This window comes from Anomaloglossus baeobatrachus, chromosome 10 (assembly GCF_048569485.1).
Source record: "Anomaloglossus baeobatrachus isolate aAnoBae1 chromosome 10, aAnoBae1.hap1, whole genome shotgun sequence".
Classification (NCBI taxonomy): domain Eukaryota; kingdom Metazoa; phylum Chordata; class Amphibia; order Anura; family Aromobatidae; genus Anomaloglossus; species Anomaloglossus baeobatrachus.
In genome coordinates this window covers 87,399,569-87,427,383 of record NC_134362.1, presented here as the reverse complement: position 1 = coordinate 87,427,383, position 27,815 = coordinate 87,399,569, and positions in this window count along the sequence as shown.

The following is a 27,815-nucleotide window of genomic DNA, read 5'->3' as shown; positions in this document are numbered from 1 at the left end:
CATGAGGGCCTCAAAACATTGTTCCCATTGCAAAGGAGCGGGTCTCCTGTCGTTGTAATGTCCATTCTGCAAAGAATGGGCGAAAAAATTTACCACTGGGGGTATACCTGAAACAAAGGCCTAAGTATTGCAATTTGTAATGGTCATCATCATTGTGGCGCCTGAGGAGAAGGAGGAGCAGTCCAGCGATTATCCAAAGTCCAGAAGTGTGTACCCATGGGTGAGTGGAGGTACATGGCAAACTTTAAATTCCGCTCTCATTTGCTGGTGGTGTGGTGAAGTCTGGCCCAATCCAACCCTTGTTCATCTTGATCAGAGTCAGCCTGTCAGCATTTTCAGTTGACAGGCGGGTGCGTTTATCTGTAATGATTCCACCTGCGGCACTAAAAACACGCTCTGACAAAACGCTAGCAGCAGGGCAGGCCAGGACTTCCAAGGCGTAGAGAGCCAATTCATGTCACGTGTCCAGCTTGGATACCCAATAATTGTAAGGCACAGAGGAATGTCGGAGTACAGTTGTTCGATCTGCAAGGTACTCCTTCAGCATCTGGGCAAACTTAGGATTTCTTGTGGCACTACCCCGCACCTCAGGGGCTGTGGTACGTGAGGGGCTGAGAAAACTGTCCCACATCTTAAAGACTGTTCCCCTACCTCTGGCGGATTGGACTTGTGCCTCTCTCGGCTGTACGCCTCGGTTGTCCACTGATTCATGACCTATGCCGCTAGCGTTTTGTGAGGGGAATGCTTTGCCTACTTCCGTGACTATGGCCTTCTGGAACTGTTGCATTTTGCCTGACCTCTCCGCCTCGGGAATAAGAGACATAAAGTTCTCCTTTTAGCGTGGGTCTAACAGTGTTACCAACCAGTAATGATTGTCGGCCAAGATGTTCTTAACGCGAGGGTCACGAGACAGGCAGCTTACCATAAAGTCAGCCATGTGTGCCAGACTCTTAACAGCCATCACTTCAGTATCCTGACCAACACGATGACTGAACATGCTGTCCTCCTCCTCCTCATCATCTACCCTGTCCTCTGGCCAGCCACGCTGAACCGAGGATATGACTGCATGTCATATCCTCAATTTGGCCAGAGAGTTGCTCCATGTCTTCATCCTCCTCCTCGTCATAGTCCTCCACTGCACGTTGTGATGAGACGAGGCTGGGCTGTGTGTTATCATCACCCACACCCACTACTGTTTCTTGCTCAAACTCATCGCGCTCCGCCTGCAATGCATCATGGTTGTTTTTTGAGCAGAGACCATTTTAGAAGGCAGAGAAGCGGTATGGTGACGCTAATAATGTCGTCATCGCCGCTCACCATCTTGGTGGAGTCCTCAAAGTTTTGGCGGATGGTGCATAGGTCGGACATCCATCTCCACTCCTCAGGTGTTATGTGTGGAGTTTGACCCATTTCCCGACGGCTTAGGTGATGCAGGTACTCAACAACTGCCCTCTTCTGCTCACATATCCTGACCAACTTGTGCAGAGTTGAATTCCAACGCGTGGGGACATCACACACCAGTCTGTGTGCCGGAAGATGCAAACGGCGTCTTAAGCCGGCAAGGCCGGCTGAAGCAGTAGGTGACTTTCGAAAATGTGCAGACAGGCGGCGAACTTTTACCAGCAGATCAGACAGCTCTGAGTATGACTTTAGAAACCGCTGAACCACGAGGTTGAGCACATGGGCCACGCATGGAACATGTGTCAGCTGGCCTCGCCTCAAAGCCGCCACCAGGTTCCGGCCATTGTCACACACGACCTTTCCTGGCTTTAGGTTCAGAGTTGTGAGCCAGTGATCTGCCTGCTGTTTCAGAGCTGTCCACACCTCTTCTGCATTGTGGGGTTTGTCACCTATGCAGATTAGCTTCAGCACTGCCTGTTGCCGCTTCGCCGAGGCAGTGCTGCAGTGCTTCTGTGTCGCCCTGGACAAGCCAGGGGCCACAGAGCACAACACTTAAACACCCCACACTCCCTGCAGGCATATCATAGTCAAAACACAAAATCCTTGTTGCCTTCCCCAGGGGCTGTTGTCCACACCAGGGTGTGGAGCCAGGCGGTTGGTCTCCACCCACCGAGGAGGAGGGAAAACACAGGCAGTGAGAGTTAAGCTAAGGAAGTGGAAGGAGGAAAGTAGTAGAGAGGAGAAAAGTGACAGCAAAGAGCCTGAAGTTGGTCCGGGTGTGTGGCCCGGACAGGACAGCAAGGTTGGCAGGATGTGGTGACCGTCTGCAGTGGAGGCCGATTGGAGTCTGCCGTAAGGACCGTGGACGGGTGGTGACCCGGCCGTACCGGACCGGTATACAAAGAGAAGCCAGCACCATTGGCAGAGGACTTTCGGATCCCGGCAAGGCTTGGTGTCGCCGTGAATTTGCCAAATCCGTTAGTGAAGGGAACCTCAGGGTTTCCAAACAGCCAAGTCCAGATAGAAGGCAACCGTACAACCGTGAAGGGGAGACACAGCCACCGCCAAGGGCAACCGTCTCCCAGGGCCAGCGCCTGTGGGCAAAAGGGGCTCCTCCGGCCCATATCCAGGTCGGGGAGCGGGTTACCGATGGGAAACCATCACTACCAACACTTAACTTAGGTGCAGGGAGAGACAGTCATCACTAACCTGCAGGGAGGAACAACCGCAGCCGTCCGAGTGACCCGTCCATCCAGCCACTTGTTTAACCGTGAACTGTGTCATCATCATTGGGCTGAGTGAGTACCTCCGTGCCATGCGGCACAGCGCTGCCCCTGCGACCCTGCACCTCATCAGGCCCCGCAACCCGCCTGTCATCCATGTCTACCCCATCACCAGGCCCCGGGACAACCAACCCCCCTACCCACGGAGGGGAGAAATAACAACAAAGCTGCTCCCTGTCACAGGCTCCCGGGATCCCCGTCCAGAGCAGCGGTGGTGTCCACACAATCACCATAACCGTGGGTGGCGTCACGGACAATATCCCCAAAACCCAAACCACCCCTTTTCACTCACGGGCGAGTAGCGCCGCTCGAGTCCCCGGGATCCGGCCATCGCTCGAGCCAACGAGCAGCAGCAGCCGTAGAGCAGCGTCAGCCGGACCCGAGCAGTGGGAGAGCGCACCGTCCCCTCCTCCGCCCGCGACACTTCCAGCTTGGGACTGGTGTGGAGGGTAAAGTGGATCAGGATGCGCAGGAGGAGGAGGAGGCTGAGGAGCATGACATTCCGGAGCTGTAGAGTGTGTGTGAAACCCTGACTGAGGTAGGGCCTGCAAAACTTGGTGTGTGAAGGACGTGTTCCGTCCCTCGCTCAGACTGGGTCCCAGCTTGCACAATATTAACCCAGTGTGACGTCAACGAGATGTAGCGGCCTTGCCCACATGCACTTGTCCACGTGTCTGTGGTTAGGTGGACTTTGGCTGAAACAGCGTTGTTCAGGGCACGTGTGATGTTTTGTGACACGTGGTTATGCAATGCGGGGACGGCACACCGGGAGAAATAGTGGCGGCTGTGGACCGAGTAACGTGGGACAGCTGCCACCATCAGGTCGCGGAATGCTTCTGTCTCAACCAGCCTAAAAGGCAACATTTCCAGCGCAAGCAGTCGCGAAATGTTAGCATTTAGAACTGTGGCATGTGGGGTGTTGGCAGTGTATTTGCGCCTGCGTTCAAAGGTTTGCTGAATGGATAACTGAACGTTGCGCTGGGACAAGGACGTGCTTGATGATGGTGTTCTTTCTGCGTAGGCAACTGCAGGTGCAGGAGTGGAGGAGGCTTGTTCGCAGGCAGCATGGACAGGGGATTGGCTCGCATGCACAACCAGCGAAGACGTAGCAGTGACATCAGCAAGCACTGCTCCTCGACTCTGTTGTACTTCCCACAAAGTCGGGTGCTTGGCTGACATGTGCCTGATCATGCTGGTGGTGGTCAGGCTGCTAGTTTTGGTACCCCTGCTGATGCTGGCATGGCAGGTGTTGCAAATGGCCTTTTTAGAATCATCTGGAGCCAACTTAAAAAACTGCCAGTGTCAGAGTTCCGGGTTTTCCAGTTTTCTTTTGAAAGAGCTTGCCCTTTGTTAACATGGAGTTTTCTGTTCTGTCGCCCTACTTCCTGTCCATCTGTTTAAAAGCCGCCCCTAAAGCTTAGTCCAGTGCCTGAGTATACTGCTTCCTGTGTGCTCCTGCCCTGCTGCTTTTGGTTCCTGATTGTTATTCGGATCCTCTTGGAAAACAACCGACACCGACTCTGGACTTCATCTGGTATCATCTAGCTGTGCCCGGACTCCGTTTGCCGTCTTTGGTCGGCACTTCTGCCCGGTTCCTTCCGTTTAATACCACTCTGGACTCACATCACGTACGGACATTTTTGGACTTACCTATTGCCCTTTTGTGTCCCGGCTGCTGCGCATTTAGGGCTTCTGGGGTGATTGCCAGACAGTCCCTGTATAGGGGTTCGCTCTTGGTGGTCTCCCTGGGGGAGTCCGGTGCGCGGTCCCGGGAATTCCCTTTCGCTCCGTCCCTGGAAGGTATTTCCTGTATTTATGTTCTACTGTGTTTTTGTTCCGTTTATGTACATATTTGCTGGTTGCATATTATAAACGTCTTGCACCAAGAACTCGTCTCTGGTTGTCATTGCCCTAACGCAATCGAAATCCTCAATACATACAATAGTATTACAGCCAGACTCGGGAAGACCTAACATTTGTACAGGCACCTTGTGTCGTGTTGTTCCGGGGAACAGTTGCCTGACATCTGCCTGGGGCCACCACTCTGCTTCTTACTGCCTGTTGTGATGCTACGCCTCCCTCCCCCTGTGCACTGCTGTCCTCGCTCTGCATATCCTCCTGCCAGGTTGGGTCATTTACTGGATCATCCACCACGTCGTCTTCCTCTTCCGCACCCTGTTCCTCCTCCTGACTTCCTGACAATTGTGTCTCATCATCGTCCACCCCTTGTTGAGACACGTTGCCAACTTCGTGAGAACGTGGCTGCTCAAATATTTGGGCATCTGTACATACAATCTCGTCATGGCCCACTTTAACAGGAGCTGGCGAGAGGCCAGAATTTGTGAATGGAAACGTGAACGAACAGCTCTTCTGAGTGTCCAAGTGTGGGATCAGTAATGTCCGTGGACGTGTACTCGGCCTGGTGGTAGGAAGGAGGATCAGGTTCTGAAATGTGCGGTGCAGTATCACGGCTACTGACACTTGACCGTGTGGAAGACAGAGTGTTTGTGGTGGTGCCAATCTGACTGGAAGCATTATCCGCTATCCAACTAACAACCTGTTGACACTGGTCTTGGTTCAAGAGCGGTGTACTGCTGCGGTCCCCAAGAATTTGGGACAGGACGTGCGAGCGACTAGATGTGGCCCTTTGTTGTGGCGAAATTAGAGCTTGCACACAACCTCGGTCTCTGCCTGCACCACCATCACGTCCACTTCCTTGTTCGTTGACAACGCCCTTGCGCATTTTGCAATGCTGTGCTGACGTGTATTCACTAGACTTGTGCGTTATATCCAAGTTTTTGCAAAACTCACACAAATGCAGCGGAAAGCTGCCACCAACAGGCACACACGTGCGGTTTTTAAATGCAAGCACGGAGGCACTAAGAACCTAACAGGTCTCTATCCAGGGACAACGTGGAGCCTCCCAATTTTTGGCTGCCCTGCCTAAGGGCTATACTACAATAGACCCACTTCCTTACAATGGGCACTTCAGGTTTACAGGCCATCATGCACGTCTCTATCCAGGGACAATGTGGAGCCTCCCAATTTTTGGCTGCCCTGCCTAAGGGCTATACTATAATACACCCACTTCCTTACAATGGGCACTTCAGGTTTACAGGCCATCATGCACGTCTCTATCCAGGGACAACGTGGAGCCTCCCAATTTTTGGCTGCCCTGCCTAAGGGCTATACTACAATAGACCCACTTCCTTACAATGGGCACTTCAGGTTTACAGGCCATCATGCACGTCTCTATCCAGGGACAACGTGGAGCCTCCCAATTTTTGGCTGCCCTGCCTAAGGGCTATACTATAATACACCCACTTCCTTACAATGGGCACTTCAGGTTTACAGGCCCTCATGCACGTCTCTATCCAGGGACAACGTGGAGCCTCCCAATTTTTGGCTGCCCTGCCTAAGGGCTATACTATAATACACCCACTTCCTTACAATGGGCACTTCAGGTTTACAGGCCCTCATGCACGTCTCTATCCAGGGACAACGTGGAGCCTCCCAATTTTTGGCTGCCCTGCCTAAGGGCTATACTATAATACACCCACTTCCTTACAATGGGCACTTCAGGTTTACAGGCCCTCATGCACGTCTCTATCCAGGGACAACGTGGAGCCTCCCAATTTTTGGCTGCCCTGCCTAAGGGCTATACTATAATACACCCACTTCCTTACAATGGGCACTTCAGGTTTACAGGCCATCATGCACGTCTCTATCCAGGGACAACGTGGAGCCTCCCAATTTTTGGCTGCCCTGCCTAAGGGCTATACTACAATAGACCCACTTCCTTACAATGGGCACTTCAGGTTTACAGGCCATCATGCACGTCTCTATCCAGGGACAACGTGGAGCCTCCCAATTTTTGGCTGCCCTGCCTAAGGGCTATACTACAATAGACCCACTTCCTTACAATGGGCACTTCAGGTTTACAGGCCATCATGCACGTCTCTATCCAGGGACAACGTGGAGCCTCCCAATTTTTGGCTGCCCTGCCTAAGGGCTATGCTACAATAGACCCACTTCCTTACAATGGGCACTTCAGGTTTACAGGCCATCATGCACGTCTCTATCCAGGGACAATGTGGAGCCTCCCAATTTTTGGCTGCCCTGCCTAAGGGCTATACTATAATACACCCACTTCCTTACAATGGGCACTTCAGGTTTACAGGCCCTCATGCACGTCTCTATCCAGGGACAACGTGGAGCCTCCCAATTTTTGGCTGCCCTGCCTAAGGGCTATACTACAATAGACCCACTTCCTTACAATGGGCACTTCAGGTTTACAGGCCCTCATGCACGTCTCTATCCAGGGACAATGTGGAGCCTCCCAATTTTTGGCTGCCCTGCCTAAGGGCTATACTATAATACACCCACTTCCTTACAATGGGCACTTCAGGTTTACAGGCCCTCATGCACGTCTCTATCCAGGGACAACGTGGAGCCTCCCAATTTTTGGCTGCCCTGCCTAAGGGCTATACTATAATACACCCACTTCCTTACAATGGGCACTTCAGGTTTACAGGCCCTCATGCACATCTCTATCCAGGGACAACGTGGAGCCTCCCAATTTTTGGCTGCCCTGCCTAAGGGCTATACTACAATAGACCCACTTCCTTACAATGGGCACTTCAGGTTTACAGGCCATCATGCACGTCTCTATCCAGGGACAATGTGGAGCCTCCCAATTTTTGGCTGCCCTGCCTAAGGGCTATACTATAATACACCCACTTCCTTACAATGGGCACTTCAGGTTTACAGGCCCTCATGCACGTCTCTATCCAGGGACAACGTGGAGCCTCCCAATTTTTGGCTGCCCTGCCTAAGGGCTATACTACAATAGACCCACTTCCTTACAATGGGCACTTCAGGTTTACAGGCCCTCATGCACGTCTCTATCCAGGGACAATGTGGAGCCTCCCAATTTTTGGCTGCCCTGCCTAAGGGCTATACTATAATACACCCACTTCCTGACAATGGACACTTAATGTTTTGAGGCCCTCATGCACGTCTGTATGCAGGGGCATTGGTGAACCTCACAATTTTGGACTGCCCTGGCAAAGGAAAATACTACAAAGACTCACTTCCTCAAAATGGGCACATTAGACTCAAGAGGCCTTCATGTACGTCTCTTCTCAGGGACATCGGAGTGCCACACAATGTTTTCACGTAAAATATTTCATGTATTAATCTCAAAAAGTAACATACACCAGCTCTATCTCACTATTGGGTATGTGCCCTTAACATTTCCGCCATGAAAAATCATTTTGGGGTCATTTTGGAAGGTTTTCTGGTGAGTACGTAAAAATGGCGTAAAACGCGGACAAAATTGTTCACAGCTGTGACTTTTCAGTGATAAATGCTTCAAGGGGTCTTCCCCATGCTGTTGCCATGTCATTTGAGCACTCTTCTGAGACTTTTGTGCCATTTTTAGGGTTTCTCCATGCTGCCGGGGGGTCATTTCACAAAAATACTCGGGTCTCCCATAGGATAACATTGGGCTCGTTGCTCGGCCCGAGTACACGAGTATCTTGGGAGGCTCGGCCCGAGCTTCGAGCACCCGAGCTTTTTAGTACTCGTTCATCACTAGTATACAGCACTGGGATGGAGGGGGACATACAGCTCTGGGGGAGTATGCAGCAATAAGGTGGAAGGGACATAGAGCTCTGGTGGTATGCAGCACTTGGGTGAAGGGACATACAGCTCTGGGGGGTATAAAAGTATGCAGCCCCCACATTCCTCCATATAACAAAATGCACCCATATTGCTCCACATAATTCAATGCAGCCTCGTCATATTACTCCAGATAATGCACCCACATATTCCTCCATAGTATTATGCAGCCCCCATAGTCCTCCATATAGAATAATGCACCAAATATTCCTCCATATAATGTTATGCAGACCCCATGTGGCAGCACTATCCAGTCCCCATGTGGCAGCATTATGGAGCCTCCATGTCGCAGTGTACCGCCCCATGCTCAGCAGCCGAGCCGCTCGGATCCAGACCTTCAGTGGGTGGCTCGAGGGTCTCCGGACCCGGGGGTCTTACGGTCACTTCAACTGAAAGGGGGGTTGTGGTTTGGGGACGTAGGTGTACGGCTGGAGCCGTGTTAAGTTCGTGACGCCACCCACGGGATGTGGTGAAGGTGGACACCTCCACTGCAGTTTCGGGGCACCCGGGGGAGATGTTCAGCAGCAAGTTGTTAACCCCTCCTTGGGCATGGATGGTGGCCCCGGGACCTGTTGGGGTTGGTTGGCGGTGCAGGGACATGGGCGACCGGAGGGTGCTGATGTACTCACTATTAGTAAACACACGAGTCTCTGGTAAACCAAGGTGAATATTGGTCGGTGCCCGCAGCCGGCTGCAGTCTGGTCACCCACCCGGCTGGTGGTCTCTGTCTTTCTCCTGCACCTGTGTAAGATGGTGGACTGCCTGTGCTTGCAAATTCAGGAGTCCGCTCCCGGCTTGTGGTCGCCTAAGGAGCCCTTTGCCCGCAGACGCTGGCCCGTGGGATCTCTGAGCCGTGGCGGTGGCCTTTTATCCCCCTCATTGGGCTGTTAACTTCAGTCGGTACTTTGGGCTGGACAGGACCTCTAGTCCTTGCCGCAATCAGTTAATTAGCTAGCCCCCAGTGCTTCTGGACCTAGCTTCAGGGTCTGAGTACCCCCCTTTGTGCTCCGGTTTCCGAGTCGGTTCCCCGGGTCGGTACCGGCGGCTACAACCCTGTCCCAGTCCACCTCGGTTCCACCGAGCCGTCTTCCCAGCTCCAGCAGATGGAGACCGCCGTCTGCCTCCTAGCCAAAGGTACCAGGGCTCCTTCCCTGACACCTGCTCAAATTGGGTTCTCTCCTCTGCTGGAGCTGCACACAGCTCCAGCCCACACACCTCTCCAACTTGAACTCCAGACTTGTTGTGTTTACTTTCCCGCTTCAGGCTGTCTGAGACTCCTCGGTGGGCGTCTTCCAACCACCTGGTTCCGCCCCCTGGTGTGTCCATCCAGCCCTGAGGGGGTGACTAGGGTTTTAGTGTTTGGCTGAATGTTACCTATGAGGGACAGGTGTAATGCGGAGCCTTATTTGTGACTTCCTGGCCCTGCCAGGGCGTCACACTCCCCCTTGGTTAACCACAGACCGTCTGTGGGCTGTTCGACCACCACCGGTTTATTTTGCTTTTTGACCTGTAAAAGATAAAACACATGTACAATCATACTAACATATTTACATTCATGAAGGCTTTGTTTCATCCCTGTGATGGAAGGCATATTACTTAAACGTTACAAAATTAAACATTTTTATTAACCGGGAACGGGATGGGACCGGGTCCTTTTCACTTTTGCCCACCCAAGCAAACCTCACCCAGATGCTGCCTCTAAAAACCAGGTCAGCACCCCTTTTCTCCAGTCCAGGAAACGGGTTCGGGTCCGGGTGTTGCCCACACGGGCCGGGTAATAAGTTCCTTACCCGGCAGTCTCTCTCAGAGGCCCCACGTCCAGGGGACCCCTGACCCGGAGGGTAGTCACCGGTTTCTGTGGTGACGGGACCTCGGCCTACTCTGCCGCAAGCCCTTCCTCCAACCAGCCTCTCCGGAGACTGCACGACAGTGAAAAGGGTGGGCAAGGGCTATTTACAAGGCCCAAATGTTTTTGGGTTGGCCTGCAAGTTCTCGGCCCTGTCTTTTTGTATAAAACTTTAAAACAACGGGAATGTCAACAGGGTCCCAACAGGGACTGCAGAAAGGTAGCCGGGAACTGCTACCACTTAACACTCTTCTTCTTTTTCAGGACTGAATGGCGGGGGAGGGGAATGAATGCACCTCCGGGCACTGCTGCTCACCCTCCTCTTGACGTCGAGGGCGAACCATCCCCTCTCCCCGCAATGACGGGTGTATGTTACCAATTCCCCGGGTTCCAGTTCCCGGTCGGGATGGCCAATTGGGAGGTGTGGGTAGACGTCCCTCCGGGACACGAAGAGCTCCACATCCAGGCCCGACTCGAAGATGAACCCCTATCCTCTTTGGGGGTTGAAGTGCCGGACCTGGCTTTCGTGTGTCGGTCCCCTCACCCGAAAGGTGGCGTTGCGGAGGTGGTCCTTCTCCGAGTAGTTCCGGGCCAGCACCTCCGCTTTCCTTTTCTCGTGGGCGGCAATCCCCCGGCCCAGCTGGCACTGCTGCCGCTCCCAGTATGGAGCATCTGCCTGCTCCTGCTCACTCTGCGTGGGGGTAGGGCCCAGCCGAAGTTCCCCCATGTCGGCTACGACCGACACGCTCTGCACTAGGGAACCCAGCTGTGTTGCGGCCTGCTAAGCTGCCTGACAGCGGCAACCCCGCGGTGCCTCAGCCGAGGCCTGGGTTTTGGGAGCGGCCAGCTTTGCCCGCTGGGCCGACTTCCGGTCAGCAGCCACTTCCATCTTGGTCTGGCAGATTGCCGGGGCCTCTGCTATCTGGGGCACGACCTCTTCCGGGACCGATGGGTTCTCTGCGGGACAGGGTACCCTCCGGAGGCTGATCTTTTTCGGAGCTGGTGTTGGTGCCGGGGCGGTAATGGGCTGGCGGTCAGCGGCTTCCTCACGGGCCGGTGGAACGGACTCCGCTGCCAGTGTTGATGGCAGCAGACCAAGCGGGGGGTCAGCAGCAACCGGGACGGACGGCAAGGGAGGCAATATAGAGGGCAGGGGCAGACCGTGTCCCTCAGCCTGATCGGCCGGTCCCTCGGGGACATAGGGGCGTGGGTCGCTTACCCGCTCCTCTAAGGTTGCCTTCACTTTGCGTGCTCGCACGGCCGCAGCCAGCTCCTCCATCTCGTCCATAGACCGCTCCATTATAAAGCGCGCCTGGATCCAGCGACACATCCGCACAGTTTGGGCTTCCACCCATGCCGCTGTTCCGGGCACGAGCTCCGGTGCACCGGGCTTGCTGGACGGGTCGGCCATGGTGCTCTCTCCGGGTCCAGGAACCAGAAGGGTGGCAGGGTCCTGGAGTCCCTGCCCTTTATCTGCTTGGTAACATGTCGCAGAATTTTCACCCGCCACAGCGTACGCAAGGCCGTCTGTAGCCGCAAGGCGTAGTCTCGGATACTGTCCTGCGGCCGCTGCCGACAATTGTAAAACTGCATCAGCAACTTCGCTTCTGTGCTGGTTTGAAAAGCGATCTGGAGCTTATCAAAAACGGCGGTCACCGAGGCTCGGTCCACGTTTGCCCAAGTCTCCACCTCCTGCTCGGCGGCGCCGGTCAGCTGCCGTAGGACTAACGCTGCACGTTGTTTGCCGGTCACGGCGTACAAATTGAGGATCGTGCATATTTTCTTCCAGAACACCTGCAAGGCATCAGGTTTCCTATCGTACTGGGGTAGCCAGACAGCACAGGGCACGTAGGGCAAGTAGATTGGGATTACTTGGGTGACTGTCGGAGCCGCGGCCTCCCCCGCTCCTGCGACCGGAATGAGCGCCGCCACATTCCTGTCGTCTGGCGCACATGCAGGCGCCATCGGGTTCGGGTCTGGGTGTTGCCCACACGGGATGGGTAATAAGTTCCTTACCCGGCAGTCTCTCTCAGAGGCCCCTCGTCCAGGGGACCCCTGACCCAGAGGGTAGTCACCGGTTTCCATGGGTTTTAGTGTTTGGCTGAATGTTACCTATGAGGGACAGGTGTAATGCAGGGCCCTATTTGTGACTACCTGGCCCGGCCAGGGTGTCACAGCAGCATTATGCAGCCTCAATGTGGCAGCACTATGCAGCCTCCATGTGGCAGCATTATGCAGCCTCCATGTGGCAGCATTATGCAGCCTCCACGTGGCAGCATTATGCAGCCTCCATGTGGCAGCATTATGCAGCCTCCATGTGCCAGCATTATGCAGCCCTATAGTCGTCTGGCCACCGTGATTACATACTCACTTCTTCCCCGTTCCCCCACTGCTCCGGTCTCCCTAGCTCATCCACTGTTCTGCCGCTCTGACAGCTCAGAACACGGGCGCACATACTAATGACATCATCGGGCTCCTCTGTACTGAGCTATTAGAGGCAGACAGAGACAAACGCTGCTGGAGAAATTGATGAGAGAGGAAGTGCACCGCATCCTCTATCATCATTGCTTTCAAGTGTATCGGCATGACATGACATTGAGTGATTCCATAATTTTTTCCCCCTGTTTGGTCTTGAAAAGTAACCGTTACTGGCTAGCACATTATGTTTTCAGGATTTTTTTAGTGTTTCTTAAAGTCAGAAATTTGACATTTGAAATGACTTTAGTTTGGTGCCATGTCTGTGATCTGCTTTTTTTAAACAAAAGTAAACAACTGAATGAACATCCTCAGAGCTAGGCGATTCTATAGTTTTTGCCAGGGGTTGCATAATGTCCCAGAGGTTCAATTGGATTTACCGTATTTTCTGGCATATAAGACGTCTTTTTAACCCCTGAAGATCTTCTCAAAAGTCGGGGGTCATCTTATATGCTGGGTGTCGTCTTAAAGGCGTATAATTAGGTAAATTATAAGCCCTCCATGTCTCTAAGACTTTGCCTCTCAGATCTCGCAGTGAGGTTCCCACAACGATGGTGGCATAAAACATTCAACTGCAGTAAAGCGCTGACAGTAGCAGCGGCCCTGTGCACCAGACGTGATCATGGAGGGGTCTATGTGCCTGCGGATCACAAGAAGCACCCCTTGATGGTCACGTCCGGTGCACGGAGCCGCCGCTGCTGTCAGCACTTTACAGCAGTTGAATGCTTTGCGGCACCGCTGCTGTTAAGCATTCAACTGCAGTAAAGCCATGATGGCAGCCTGCAGCAGCTCTGTGCAGTGGACGAGATCACCAGGAGGTCTAAGTGCCTGCAGTCTGCAAGAAGCAACTGAGGCATACCTCCCAACCGTCCTGGATACAGCGGGACTATCACGCTTTGCATTGTTTGTCCCGTTGCCCCGGGTGGGAGATCCATATCCCGTGGCTCCTCCCACCCAGTCTCTCCCCGCCTCGCTGCTTTTCCCTCCTACCATCCTAACACGTGACGTGAGCATAACAGAGCGGAGCGCGCTACCCGAAACTAGTCTCTGTCTGCTCTGTGCTGCTACTAAGGTATGAAAACTGAATCTCCCCAGCGCTGATTCCCCTCCCCCCGCCCCCGGCCGGAGCGTGAGATCCTCTAGCTGTTTCTCTGACTCCCGTGTGTCCTTATCTATCGTGTGTGCCTGCCCTGCAGCATTAAGAATCAAACAGTGTTTGCTTCTCAATGCTGCAGGCACACACCACGGTAGATCAGGACATTGGGGAGAGGACAGTGTACTTACCACTTGTGTCCTCTACTGCAGGTCCACAGCACTGGCCCGTAATATGCAAAGATAGTAGCATTGCAACAGCTACCAACCACATGATCCCCTACCTGGCAGAGCTGCTGTTCACACATCAGTTTTTTCAAATCAGGCACAATCCGGTTTGTGCCTGGTGCAACGGATCCGTCTCAGATTGTGAAAAAACTGATGCGACGGATCAATTTTTTTTTTATGCTGAGAGAGAGAGACCCCACACGCACACACGCAGGCACTACCCAGCACGCATCATCACCGCACACGCCTGCACTACCGCACGCATCATCACCGCACACCCCTGCACTACTGCACGCATCATCACCGCACACCCCTGCACTACTCAGCACGCATCATCACCGCACACCCCTGCACTACCGCACGCATCATCACCGCACACCCCTGCACTACTCAGCACGCATCATCACCGCACACCCCTGCACTACTCAGCACGCATCATCACCGCACACACCTGCACTACCGCACGCATCATCACCGCACACCCCTGCACTACTCAGCACGCATCATCACCGCACACCCCTGCACTACCGCACGCATCATCACCGCACACCCCGGCACTACCGCACGCATCATCACCGCACACCCCTGCACTACCCAGCACGCATCATCACCGCACACCCCTGCACTACTCAGCACGCATCATCACCGCACACCCCTGCACTACTCAGCACGCATCATCACCGCACACCCCTGCACTACCGCACGCATCATCACCGCACACCCCTGCACTACTCAGCACGCATCATCACCGCACACCCCTGCACTACCGCACGCATCATCACCGCACACCCCGGCACTACCGCACGCATCATCACCGCACACCCCTGCACTACCCAGCACGCATCATCACCGCACACCCCTGCCCTACTCAGCATGCATCATCACCGCACACCCCTGCACTACCCAGCACGCATCATCACCGCACACCCCTGCACTACCGCACGCATCATCACCGCACACGCAGGCACTACCCAGCACGCATCATCACCGCTCATGCAGGCACTACCCAGCACGCATCATCACCGCACACCCCTGCACTACCGCACGCATCATCACCGCACACCCCTGCACTACCGCACGCATCATGACTGCACACGCAGGCACTACCCTGCACGCATCATCACCGCACACCCCTGCACTACCGCACGCATCATCACCGCACACCTTTGCATTACCCAGCACGCATCTGTCGCGGGCGGGGAGGAGGGTGTCGGCACACCACGCTCACCCCTTCTGCTCGGGTCCGGCGGCTGCTGCTCAGTGGTGGCTCGAGCTGTGGGCCGGATCCCTGGGGTTCTCGAGCGGCACTCCTCGCCCGTGAGTGAAAAGGGGGGTTTGGTTGGGAAGATTGTTTATTGTCCGTGACGCCACCCACGGTTGTGGTGATTGAGTGTACACCACCGCTGCTCTATATGGGGATCCCGGGGATGGTGAGGCGGAGCAGCCAGTTGTTGTGTTGTCCCTCCGTGGGTAGGGGTTGGTGATCCCGGGGCCCAGTGGGGTGCAGGGGCACAGGGGCAGCGCTGTGCCTTGCGGCACTGAGGTACTCACTCAGCCAGTAAACACGACACAGTTCTCGGTAAACAAACGGCTGGTTGGACGGGTCCCTCGGACGGTTCACGGTGCTGCGGTTCCCTGCAGTTAGCGGTGACGGTCTCTTCCCTGCACCTTTGAAATGTCTGTTTGGTAGCGATAACAGAGAGAGATAGTGGAGAGGGGCTTTAGAAAACCGCGCCAGACATCCCAGATGTAAGCTTGAATCAATGTACTCTTTATTTCGGCATAGGTCTACGCGTTTCAGGGGTCTCAGCCCCCTTCCTCAGGACCAGCAAGCACAAGATACATCAAATCAAATGGGATTTGATGTATCTTGTGCTTGCTGGTCCTGAGGAAGGGGGCTGAGACCCCTGAAACGCGTAGACCTATGCCGAAATAAAGAGTACATTGATTCAAGCTTACATCTGGGATCTCTGGCGCGGTTTTCTAAAGCCCCTCTCCACTATCTCTCTCTGTTATCTGCCATTCGGGGTGCTGCTGCCGTTGATCTATATATGCGGTTACAGGAGTTGTGCCTTTCACAACCCAAGTCGGTGAGTAGGATTACTCTTCATTATACCCCCTGTTTATCAGGGTAAGACCCTATGCGCTTTTTTTTCCACAGGTTCCTTGCCTTTGTGTTTGGTAGCGATGGCTTCCCACCGGTTACCCGCTCCCCGACTACAATCTGAGCCGGAGGAGCTCCACGCTTTGCCCGCAGGCGCCGGACCTGGGAAACTGGTGCCTTGGCGGTGGCGGTGTTTCCCCGTTGTGGTTGGACCTTTGCCGTCAATCAGGACTTGCTTGTTGGGGGATCTACGTCCCCTTCACTAACGGATTTGGCAATTTACAGCGACTCCAAGCCTTGCCGGGATCCGAAAAGCCCCTGCCTTGGTGCTGACTGCCCTTTGTATACTGCTCCAGACCCCCGGGTACACACAGCCTCCGTGGTCCTTCCAGCAACCTCCAGACAGTCCCACTGCAGACCTTCACCACCGTCTGCTGACCTTGCTGACTCCGTCTGGGCACACAGCCACAGACCAACTTCAGGCTTTCTGTCACTTTCACTGTTGTTTCACTTCACTCTAGCTCCCTCCTGAGCTACACTCTGTTCACAAGCTCGTCTTTCTGCTCACAAGCCCTGCCTGGGCTAAACTGCCTGGAACTTCCTGCCTCCAGAGCTGTGAACGCCTTGGTGGGCGGACACCAACCGCCTGGCTCCACCCCCTGGTGTGAATCATCAGCCTCTGGAGGAAGGCAACAAGGATTTGTAGGTTAGCTGGTGTACCTGCAGGGAATGTGGGGTGTGTGTGTGTGTTGTTACCTGTGTCCCCAGGCTTGCCCAGGGCGACACATTCCCCCTTAGCAAAACGCAGACCGTCCTCGGGCTGCCCGTCCAACACCGGTTTTATTTTCCTTTTGTTTTCTGTAAATGTAAAAAGGTATAACATGATAAACGGTAAATTATGTACATTTTTAATAATAACTCTTCCCAAGACGGGAGGCACATTTCTTTTAATGTTGCAAACGGTTTACGGTTACGGTTTCCGCTCTCTCCCACCCAAGCAACCTGGCCCTGATGCTGCCCCTAAAGCCCAGGCAGCACCCCTTGACCCACAGTCCAGCGCAAGTTACCCGAGCGGGATCTGTCCTTCCCCTCAAGAGGGTAGCCACCGGTTCCTTTGGTGGCTGGGCCCCAGCCTGCTCTGCTGAGGGCCCTCCCTCCAACCTGCCTCTCCGGAGGCGGCATGGCGGAAAACGGTAACGGTAAACAACATATTTACAAGCCACCTAACGTTTGTGGTTGCCCTGCAAGTTCACGGGCTTGTCCATGGATAGTCCTCCATGCAAAACTTTTTAACGGTCCCCATGGGGACAACGGTGCCGGCTCCAGCCGGTTGCAATCACAAAGCAAATCAGGTTACTTTCACGGTATCATCATTTTTCATCATCTTTCAAAACTTTTTAAACAACAAACAAACTGGTGGTCCCAATGGGGACTGGACAACGGTGCTCCGCTGCCCTACTCCAGGCCTTCAGCTTCATCCGAGGGAGGGGGTGCAGGACTCACTCTGCTCTCCTGGCTGCCCCTCAGCTTCACATCCAGGGCAAACCACCCCCTCTCTCCGCAGTGTCGGGTGTACCGAACAAGGTCTCCCCGGCATTAGGTTGCGGCCGGGATGCTCCTCAGGCAGGTGGGCATTCACATCCCACCGGGCTACAAACACTTCGGCCTCCAGGCCCGGCTCGTAGATGAACCCGTAGCCCCGGCGGACATCAAACCGCCTCACCTGCCCCTCGTACAACGGGCCCCGGACACGGAACGTGGCCTGGCGGAGATTTTCTTTTTCTCGGATAGCTCGGGCCACCAGCTCGGTCTTCTTCCGCTCCCTCTTGGCGATCTCCAGGCCCAGCGGTACCGGCTCCCTATCCCAATACGGCGCTGCCGCCAGCGCCGGCGCACGGGTCGGGCCCCGCGGGACATCCTGGACGTTGCCCACTGTTAGGAATCTGGGCGGCATGTCCCGCGGTGTCTTGGCCTTGGGCGCTGCCTTGCAGCAACAACCCGGCGCTACCTCAGCCGAGGTGTGGGGGATGGGCATAGGGGCTTTCCGCTGCTGGGCCTTCGGCTCGGAGCGGGTCATCAGCTCCGGCTCGGGGGACTTCTCGGGGAATGCCTCCGGTGCGGACTTCGGGGCCTTCCATGGCAACACCTCCGGTTGACTACGGGCTCCGGCTACAGGTCGGCCCGCTTGGGCGGGGACGCTGGGTACTGCTACCGGTTGCGGTGGTAGCAGGCCTAGTGGCGGGGTCACGGCCTCCGGGACGGGTGGCGAGGCAGGCAGCGAAGGGAGAGGGCTTGGACCGGGCCCCGCAGCCACGATGACCGGCCCTTCCAGGGCATCGGGACGTGGGTCACTCACCCTCCCTTTCTCCGCTTCCTCCTCGCGTCTCCGCACGGTGGCTACAACGTCCGCCATGTCGGCCTCCCTCTCCTCCATGAGGAGCTGCATCTTCACCTGCAGCCGTTGGTAGAGCTGCGCGGTCCGGATCTCCACCCACGCCGCGGTTCCAGGCGCGGGGGCTACGGTGTCGCGGGACGGCATCCACATGATGGCTTTCTCTTCCAGGAACGGTATGTTTGCAGAGTCCTGGCGTCCCTGCCCTTATAGCCGCAGCTACATGCGTCCAGCCGCCATCGCGTCCCCCTTAGCTCTTTTCGGCCCCTCCTCTCTCGGGGCGGGGTTTTGGCCTTCGCACCTCTACTGCTCGAGAAGACGCTCGAGCGGGAACTTTTCGCGCCAAAGATGGCGGCTTCTGAAAATTTTCTGCCGGATACCTCCGGCAGTAACAAGGCGCACCTCTACCAGACGGCAGAGCGGTAAGATCCTGTTCGTGACGCCAAGTTGTCGCGGGCGGGGAGGAGGGTGTCGGCACACCACGCTCACCCCTTCTGCTCGGGTCCGGCGGCTGCTGCTCAGTGGTGGCTCGAGCTGTGGGCCGGATCCCTGGGGTTCTCGAGCGGCACTCCTCGCCCGTGAGTGAAAAGGGGGGTTTGGTTGGGAAGATTGTTTATTGTCCGTGACGCCACCCACGGTTGTGGTGATTGAGTGTACACCACCGCTGCTCTATATGGGGATCCCGGGGATGGTGAGGCGGAGCAGCCAGTTGTTGTGTTGTCCCTCCGTGGGTAGGGGTTGGTGATCCCGGGGCCCAGTGGGGTGCAGGGGCACAGGGGCAGCGCTGTGCCTTGCGGCACTGAGGTACTCACTCAGCCAGTAAACACGACACAGTTCTCGGTAAACAAACGGCTGGTTGGACGGGTCCCTCGGACGGTTCACGGTGCTGCGGTTCCCTGCAGTTAGCGGTGACGGTCTCTTCCCTGCACCTTTGAAATATCTGTTTGGTAGCGATGGCTTCCCACCGGTTACCCGCTCCCCGACTACAATCTGAGCCGGAGGAGCTCCACGCTTTGCCCGCAGGCGCCGGCCCTGGGATACTGGTGCCTTGGCGGTGGAGGTGTTTCCCCGTTGTGGTTGGACCTTTGCCGTCAATCAGGACTTGCTTGTTGGGGGATCTACGTCCCCTTCACTAACGGATTTGGCAATTTACAGCGACTCCAAGCCTTGCTGGGATCCGAAAAGCCCCTGCCTTGGTGCTGACTGCCCTTTGTATACTGCTCCAGACCCCCGGGTACACACAGCCTCCGTGGTCCTTCCAGCAACCTCCAGACAGTCCCACTGCAGACCTTCACCACCGTCTGCTGACCTTGCTGACTCCGTCTGGGCACACAGCCACAGACCAACTTCAGGCTTTCTGTCACTTTCACTGTTGTTTCACTTCACTCTAGCTCCCTCCTGAGCTACACTCTGTTCACAAGCTCATCTTTCTGCTCACAAGCCCTGCCTAGGCTAAACTGCCTGGAACTTCCTGCCTCCAGAGCTGTGAACTCCTTGGTGGGCGGACACCAACCGCCTGGCTCCACCCCCTGGTGTGAATCATCAGCCTCTGGAGGAAGGCAACAAGGATTTGTAGGTTAGCTGGTGTACCTGCAGGGAATGTGGGGTGTGTGTGTGTTGTTACCTGTGTCCCCTGGCTTGCCCAGGGCGACACACATCATCACCGCACACCCCTGCACTACCCAGCACGCATCATCACCGCACACCCCTGCACTACCGCACGCATCATCACCGCACTCCCCTGCACTACCGCACGCATCATCACTGCACACCCCTTTACTACGCAGCATGCATCATCACCGCACACCCCTGCACTACCGCACGCATCATCACCGCACATGCCAGCACTACCCAGCACGCATCATCACCGCACACACAGGCACTACCCAGCACGCATCATCACCGCTCACGCAGGCACTACCCAGCACGCATCATCACCGCACACCCTTGCACTACCGCACGCATCATCACCGCACACCCCTGCACTACCGCACGCATCATAACCGCACACGCAGGTACTACCCTGCACGCATCATCACCGCACACAACCCGGCATTACCTCAGTGACATCACCGCTGACAGCGCGACTCCCTTCAGTTGCTGCATGGAGCTGATAGAGAGAGGTGGTGTTCTACTGCCATTCCTGTCAGCTTCATGTAGTAGAGCTGAGAGCATCGCGGGACCTCTGTGGATTACGTCGGACCTGGAGGGGTAATTGGGGATTTTAATAAAATGGTGAAACGGGGAGTTTTTTTGTCTTTTATTCCAAATAAATGATTTTTTTGGGTGTATATGTTTATTTACTTTCACTTACAGGTTAATCATTGGGGGTGTCTCATAGACGCCTGCCATGATTAACCCCTTATTACCCCTATTGCCACCGCACCAGGGCTATTCGGGAAGAGCCGGGTAGAGTCCTGGGACTGTCGCATCTAATGTATGCGGCAATTCCGGGCGGCTGCTGGCTGATATTTTTAGGCTGGGGGGCTCCCCATAACCTAGAGCTCCCCATCCTGAGAATACCAGCCTTCAGCCGTGTGGCTTTATCTTGGCTGGTATCAAAATTGGGGGGGACCGCACGCCGTTTTTCTTTTAGTTGTTTATTTATTTTACTGCACAATATAGACCCGCCCACCGGCGGCTGTGATTGGTTGCAGTGAGACAGCTGTCACTCAGCGTCGGGGTGTGTCTGACTGCAACTAATCATAGGCGCTGGTATGAATACGAGATTGAATAATGGGCGGCCGGCATTTTCAAATCAGGAGAAGCCGCCGGAGCAGTGTGACAGCCGTGCAGCCCCGCACCGGTGATCAGTGAGTGGGTGAGAGTGAGTGAATGAGTCAGTGAGTCAGTCAGTGAGTGAGAGAGTTTGAGAGAGAGTGAGTGATTGATTGATTGATTGATTTTCTGACAAGCAATGAATTTATATCACTTTTGGGCATGCTCAGAAGTAGAAATCGGATACGGTACATGCTTCCGGCGTTTGAAGCATGACACTGTATCCGGCTCGCATAGACTTTCATTATGCACCATGCCGCAGAGCGCCGCTATGCATTTTTTTGCCGCTGGCAAAAAACATTCCTTTCTGCGTCCTGTGCGGCCGCCAGAGTGACGATTTTTGCCGCATCCGGCAAAAATCGGATCAAATGTAAATACATGCGGCACAATCCGGCGCTAATAAAAGTGTATGAGGAAAAACCACACCCGGCGGCAAAAAAACCCCAGATGCATTTTTGCCGCAAAGCGCCGGATTGTGCCGCACAGCAAAAACCTGATGTGTGAACATACCCTTAGCTGCACACCATGTTCAGCCCTCCTCCTAGGTCCTAGCTGCCTGCACACCCTGTTCAGCCCTCCTCCTAGGTCCTAGCTGCCTGCACACCCTGTTCAGCTTTCCTCCTGGGTCCTAGCTGCCTGCACACCCTGTTCAGCCCTCCTCCTGGGTCCTAGCTGTCTGCACACCCTTTTCAGCCCTCCTCCTGGGTCCTAGCTGCTTGCACACCCTGTTCAGCTCTCCTCCTGGGTCCTAGCTGCCTGCACACCCTGTTCAGCTCTCCTCCTGGGTCCTAGCTGCCTGCACACCCTGTTCAGCCCTCCTCCTGGGTCCTAGCTGCCTGCACACCCTGTTCAGCCCTCCTCCTGGGTCCTAGCTGCCTGCACACCCTGTTGAGCTCTCCTCCTGGGTCCTAGCTGCGTGCACACCCAGTTCAGCTCTCCTCCTGGGTCCTAGCTGCCTGCACACCATGTTCAGCTCTCCTCCTGGGTCCTAGCTGCCTGCACACCGTGTTCAGCTCTACTCCTGGGTCCTAGCTGCCTGCACACCCTGTTCAGCTCTCCTCCTGGGTCCTAGCTGCCTGCACACCCTGTTCAGCTCTCCTCCCGGGTCCTAGCTGCCTGCACACCGTGTTCAGCTCTCCTCCTGGGTCCTAGCTGCCTGAACACCCTGTTCAGCTCTCCTCCTGGGTCCTAGCTGCCTGCACACCCTGTTCAGCTCTCCTCCTGGGTCCTAGCTGCCTGCACACCCTTTTCAGCTCTCCTCCTGGGTCCTAGCTGCCTGCACACCCTGTTCAGCTCTCCTCCTGGGTCCTAGCTGCCTGCACACCCTGTTCAGCTCTCCTCCTGGGTCCTAGCTGCCTGCACACCCTGTTCAGCTCTCCTCCTGGGTCCTAGCTGCCTGCACACCCTGTTCAGCTCTCCCCCTGGGTCCTAGCCGCCTGCACACCCTGTAGTTAACTCCCTGCCTGCTCTGCACATCTGTGGCGGCTCAGAGCGATCACGGACAACTTCTGCAGTTTCAGTTTGCTGGATGGGTGTGGATGGGGAGTGGATATGGGTGTGGCCGTTTGTAAAATGGATGTGGATAGGGGGCGTGGCCTAAAAATTGCCGCGGCGCGCAACGCGCACCGCAAACTTTGTCCCTCTTTCCCTTCTTTAAAAGTTGGGAGGTATGACTGAGGTCATTGCAGGATCGGACGACAGGTGAGAATAATTTTTATTGTGTGTAAACAACGGCATAATAGGGGACAAGAAAGGGACCAGTAGGAGGACTTTAATAAACAATGGGTATATTACTGCAGGGCACATTACTAAACAATGGGCACATTACTAGAGTGTCCGAGAAAGGGGCATAAGGATTGGTACATTACTACAAGGGGGAACAAGGATGAGCACATTACTTTTTATAGGGACCTTTTTTTATTTTTTTATATTTCCCAGTAGCTGCTGCATTCCCCCCCCCCTAGGCTTTTGCTCAAGTCAATAAGGTTTCCCAGTTTTTTGTGGTAAAATAAGGACCTCCACTTATACTCTGATCAGCTTATACTCGAGTATATATGGTATATCCCAAACTCTATATTTTAACTGGAAAAGTTGGGGGATGTCTTATACGCCCAGTCGTCTTATACGCTGGAAAAAACGGTAAGTTTGGGCAGCAGCGGACACAGACAATCCCTCCTGCTTTGGAGGTGGTAGAGGCCCGCCTTACTTCTTAGGGGTACTTCACACGCTGCGACATCGCTAGCGATTGCTAGCGATATCGAGCGCAATATCTCCCACCCCTGTCACTCGTGCGACATTTGGTGCTCGCTGCCATAGCGAACATTATCGCTACGGCAGCGTCACACGCACATACCTTGTCAGCGACGTCGCTGTGACCGCCGAATAATCCCTCCTTCAAGGGAGAGGTGCGTTCGGCGTCATAGCGACATCACTGCGGCGTTACTAAGCGGCCGCCCAATAGAAGTGGAGAGGCGGAGATGAGCAGGATGTAACATCCTGCCCACCTCCTTCCTTCCGCATTGCCGGTGGACACAGGTAAGGAGATGTTCGTCGCTCCCGCGGTGTCACACATAGTGATGTGTGATGCCGCTGGAACGACGAACAACATTGTACCGGTGGCTGCAGCGATATTTAGGAAATGAACGACGTGTCAACGATCACCGTTTTGGAGCGATTTTGCTATCGTTGATCGTCGCTCATTAGTGTTACACGCTGCGATGTCGCTACCGGTGCCGGATGTGCGTCACTAACGATGTGACACTGACGATATATCGGTAGCGATGTCGAGCGTGTAAATGGCCCTTTAGACCCCTGTGTGACTGCACAAGTTCTACCAATCGTATGTCTGCAACTGGGTCTGTTGAACGTGAATTCATCAATGCCTTTATCATCCAGGAACTGCGTTTCCATTCTGGCTACATGAAGTAGGGTATTATCCTGCAAAAGGCTAAGGTCTGACAGTGGCTCTGAGAATTTCATCCTGGTACCTATACCTACCTGAACCCACCATGCTGCGTGATGGTGCAAACTGCATAACATTCACCATGGCAACACCGGACTATCACATCTGTCACGTGCTCAATGATAACTATATCAGAGCAATACAATATAAACAACCAGACTTGTGTTTTTAATATTTAGGAATAGCTTTTTATCATTAATATAAATAATTAAAAGCCAAGTCTTATTTACTGTCCTTAAGAAAAGTGTTTTTTTTTGCTGTTTAGCAATATGGCTTTGTGAATATTTCATCCTTACTAGGACTGTAACACATTGTTTTGTTCCCTAGTGTCAAGGGTGGGCATACAACCAATACATTATCAGAACCATCATCTCTACATGAATATTTCACCAGAGCCACTATCAGTACAGGAACACATTTTCAGAACCACCCCAGTACATGAATACAGCATACGAACTACCATCAGTACAAGAATACTGCATTAGAACCACCATCAGTTTTGTTGCTGGATATATTTGCAAAAATCAGCAGACATATCACCTTATCTATAATGGAGTCTATTTAGTTTCCCTTATGGTAATGTTATGACTGATACTATCACTCACATGGGAATGGACAAACCAGGAGTAGTGATGGGCGATTCCCCCGATGGTCGGGATCAGGGAAACTCGTCCGATCATTTTGTAAAGATCAAAATCGGGATCGAGATAACACGATCTTGCGACTGATCACCAATATTGGACTTTACAGTTATGGGATGGGGCGGGGGGGCTGTAAAATAAAGAATACAGTTAATAATAAACATTGTCATTATACTTACAGGTCCCGCGACGCATCCTGCAGACCCTGTCTCCCACCACTTCTGCTTCCGAGTACGATCATTGCTATACCACCCAGTAACCAAAGGACCTTCCATGACGTAATAGCATGTGACCAGTCACATGTGAATGTTGTATTATCTCATTGGCTACAGACTGGTCACATGACTATGACATCATGCAAGGTCCTGTAGTGTCAGCATGCTTGCCGGTACTCGCCCAAGTGCTTTTGGTATACTCAGCGAGCGCCATGTACCAGTGAGATGCTCGGGCACATGCTCGGCCCTCCCTCCCTGCATGTTGGCGCTTTTTACAGTGTCAGCCCACATGCAGGGATTGGTTGCCACACACTGTAATGTCACAGCCTGTGAATAGCAGAGCTGAGAATCAGGTGATCGGAGATCACCATTGCTATAGTAACCTGCTCGTTAGGTTACTATGGCAACTGTGGCAGTAGTGACGTCACCGCTTACCAACCCGCAGCCTTTGCTCACTCATTGAGTGATTAGACAGCACAGGGAGCAGCAGCGTTCTTCCTCCAGCCATGTATTCTGATATAGCAGAGCTGCATCGACTGAAGAAGACAGAAGACCAGGATCGTGGTGTGTCTGTGTATTTGTTTCTAATAAAGTATTTTTTCTCTGTGTGATGTCTTTTTTTAACTCTTTATTGGAGATTCTTAATGGCCGGGTCAAACTTGGCCTGACATTAAGAATCTCGGGCTTAATACCAGCTGGTAAAACAAAGCTGGAATTAACCCCTTATTACCCAGCATGCCACCTGGCACCAGGGCCGCTGGAGGAGTTGGATATAGCGCCAGAAGATGGCGCTTCTATGAAAGTGCCATTTTCTGGGGTGGCTGCAGACTGCAATTCGCAGTGGGAGTGAGCCCAGAAAGCTTGGGCCACACTGCGCTGTGGATTCCAATCCCCAGCTACCTAGTTGTACCTGGCTGGACACAAAAATTGGGCGAAGCCCACGCAGTTTTTTTTTAATTATCTCATGAAATTGATGAAATAATAAAAAAAAGGGCTTCCCTATATTTTTGGCTCCCAGACGGATACAAATAGGCAGTTGTGGGCAGCCCATACCTTGCTGTACCTGGCTAGCATACAAAAATATGGCGAAGCTCACATCATTTCTTTTTTAGCTTTTTGGCAAAAAAAAAAGGGGCTTCAATGGATTTTCCACTGCCAGTGAAGGTAACACCAAGGAGTGTGGGTTAGCAGCCAGTAGCTGCTTGGATTACCCTTAGCTAGCAATAGAAAATGCAGTGGGAGCCCACACATTTTTTTTTAATTATTTTTTTTAAATAACAAAAAAAAATAAAAAATGGGCTTCCCTGTATGTTGATTGCCAGCCAAGGTAAAGCTAGGCAGATGTGGGTGGCATCCCCTGGCCATCTACTTTATGTGCGCTGAGAATCAAAAATACAGTGGAGCGCTACATCAATTTTTTAAATTATCTATTTATTCTTATACAACTATATATTGTGTGTGAATGAATATATATATATATATATATATATGTATATATATATATATATATATATATATATATATATATATATATATATATATATCAGGATATGTTAGTCTACGTCCAGCTCCAGCAATGAAGCTCACGGGTCTCTTCCCACCTGGTAGTCAAGATCCTGCAAGGACTTGGATAGGAGTCAATCCATTAGTAAAGAGAAGGCGAGGAAATCCAGCAAGGACTCAGCAAACCAGAATTGGAGTAAAACTTTCTTTTCTTTATTAATCTTCAAAGTGTAAAATATAAAGACGCACAAGGATCAGGAACCAAAGTGAATGGCAGAGAAATAGCGCAAATGGGACTACGCGTTACGGCAGTCTTGTCCGCCTTCTTCATGGTCCAAACCTGATCTGCTCCATGTGTATGGAACCATATAAAAGGCAATACTGAATAAAATTAGTGCAAGTGATTACAAACATATGTGATAAGTTAAAAGCAAAGGAATACAGATGAAAGGGTTAACCATTTGCTAATGTGAACCTACAAACAACATTGTTACCAAATATACAACATTATAAGTTTTAAAAAGACATAGGAAAATTACGTATCATATGAAGGCAGAATTTTACATAGAAGAAGCATGTAAAGGATATATGCCTAAGCAACTCATATTGAAAGAGGGAAGTGGATATAGTAATATTACGAAGATAATTCAGTAGTACATATGGAGAAAGGAAAAAAAAAAAAAAAAAGCTCTCCAATGTGTGATAGTAGTAATAAAAGGGTTTTTTTTTTGTTTTTTTGTATTTCTTCCTTTTTTTCCCCTCTTTCTCCCTTCCCTTCTCTTTCTCTTCTTCCCTTTCCCTTTTTTCCCCTTTTTTAAATTGATATGCTTCTTATCCCTTTAACCCCAGATGTCTCAATAGTGTAGAATAATATCCGTACGATTATTAAATCCTAGAGGTGTTCTCGTGCCCATTTCAAATATCAACTTGCTTTCTCTAGCTAAAACTTTTTTTGCATATTTTTTGTGCATATCACCCCCTCTAAGGCCCCCTTCACACGTACGTGCCTCCAGTACGTGTTTGGCAGTTTTCTCACGTACCGGAGACACGTACACACGTAAACCTAGGTATTCCTATGGTGTCGGACACACGTAAGTATTTGCGAACGAAACGTGTGTCCATTCCGTACTTACGTGTGGCCGTGTGTTTCTCACGCCATCATGTCCGTTTTCTCTCCGGCATCACGGGTGTCACACAGAACGCAAACGTGTCA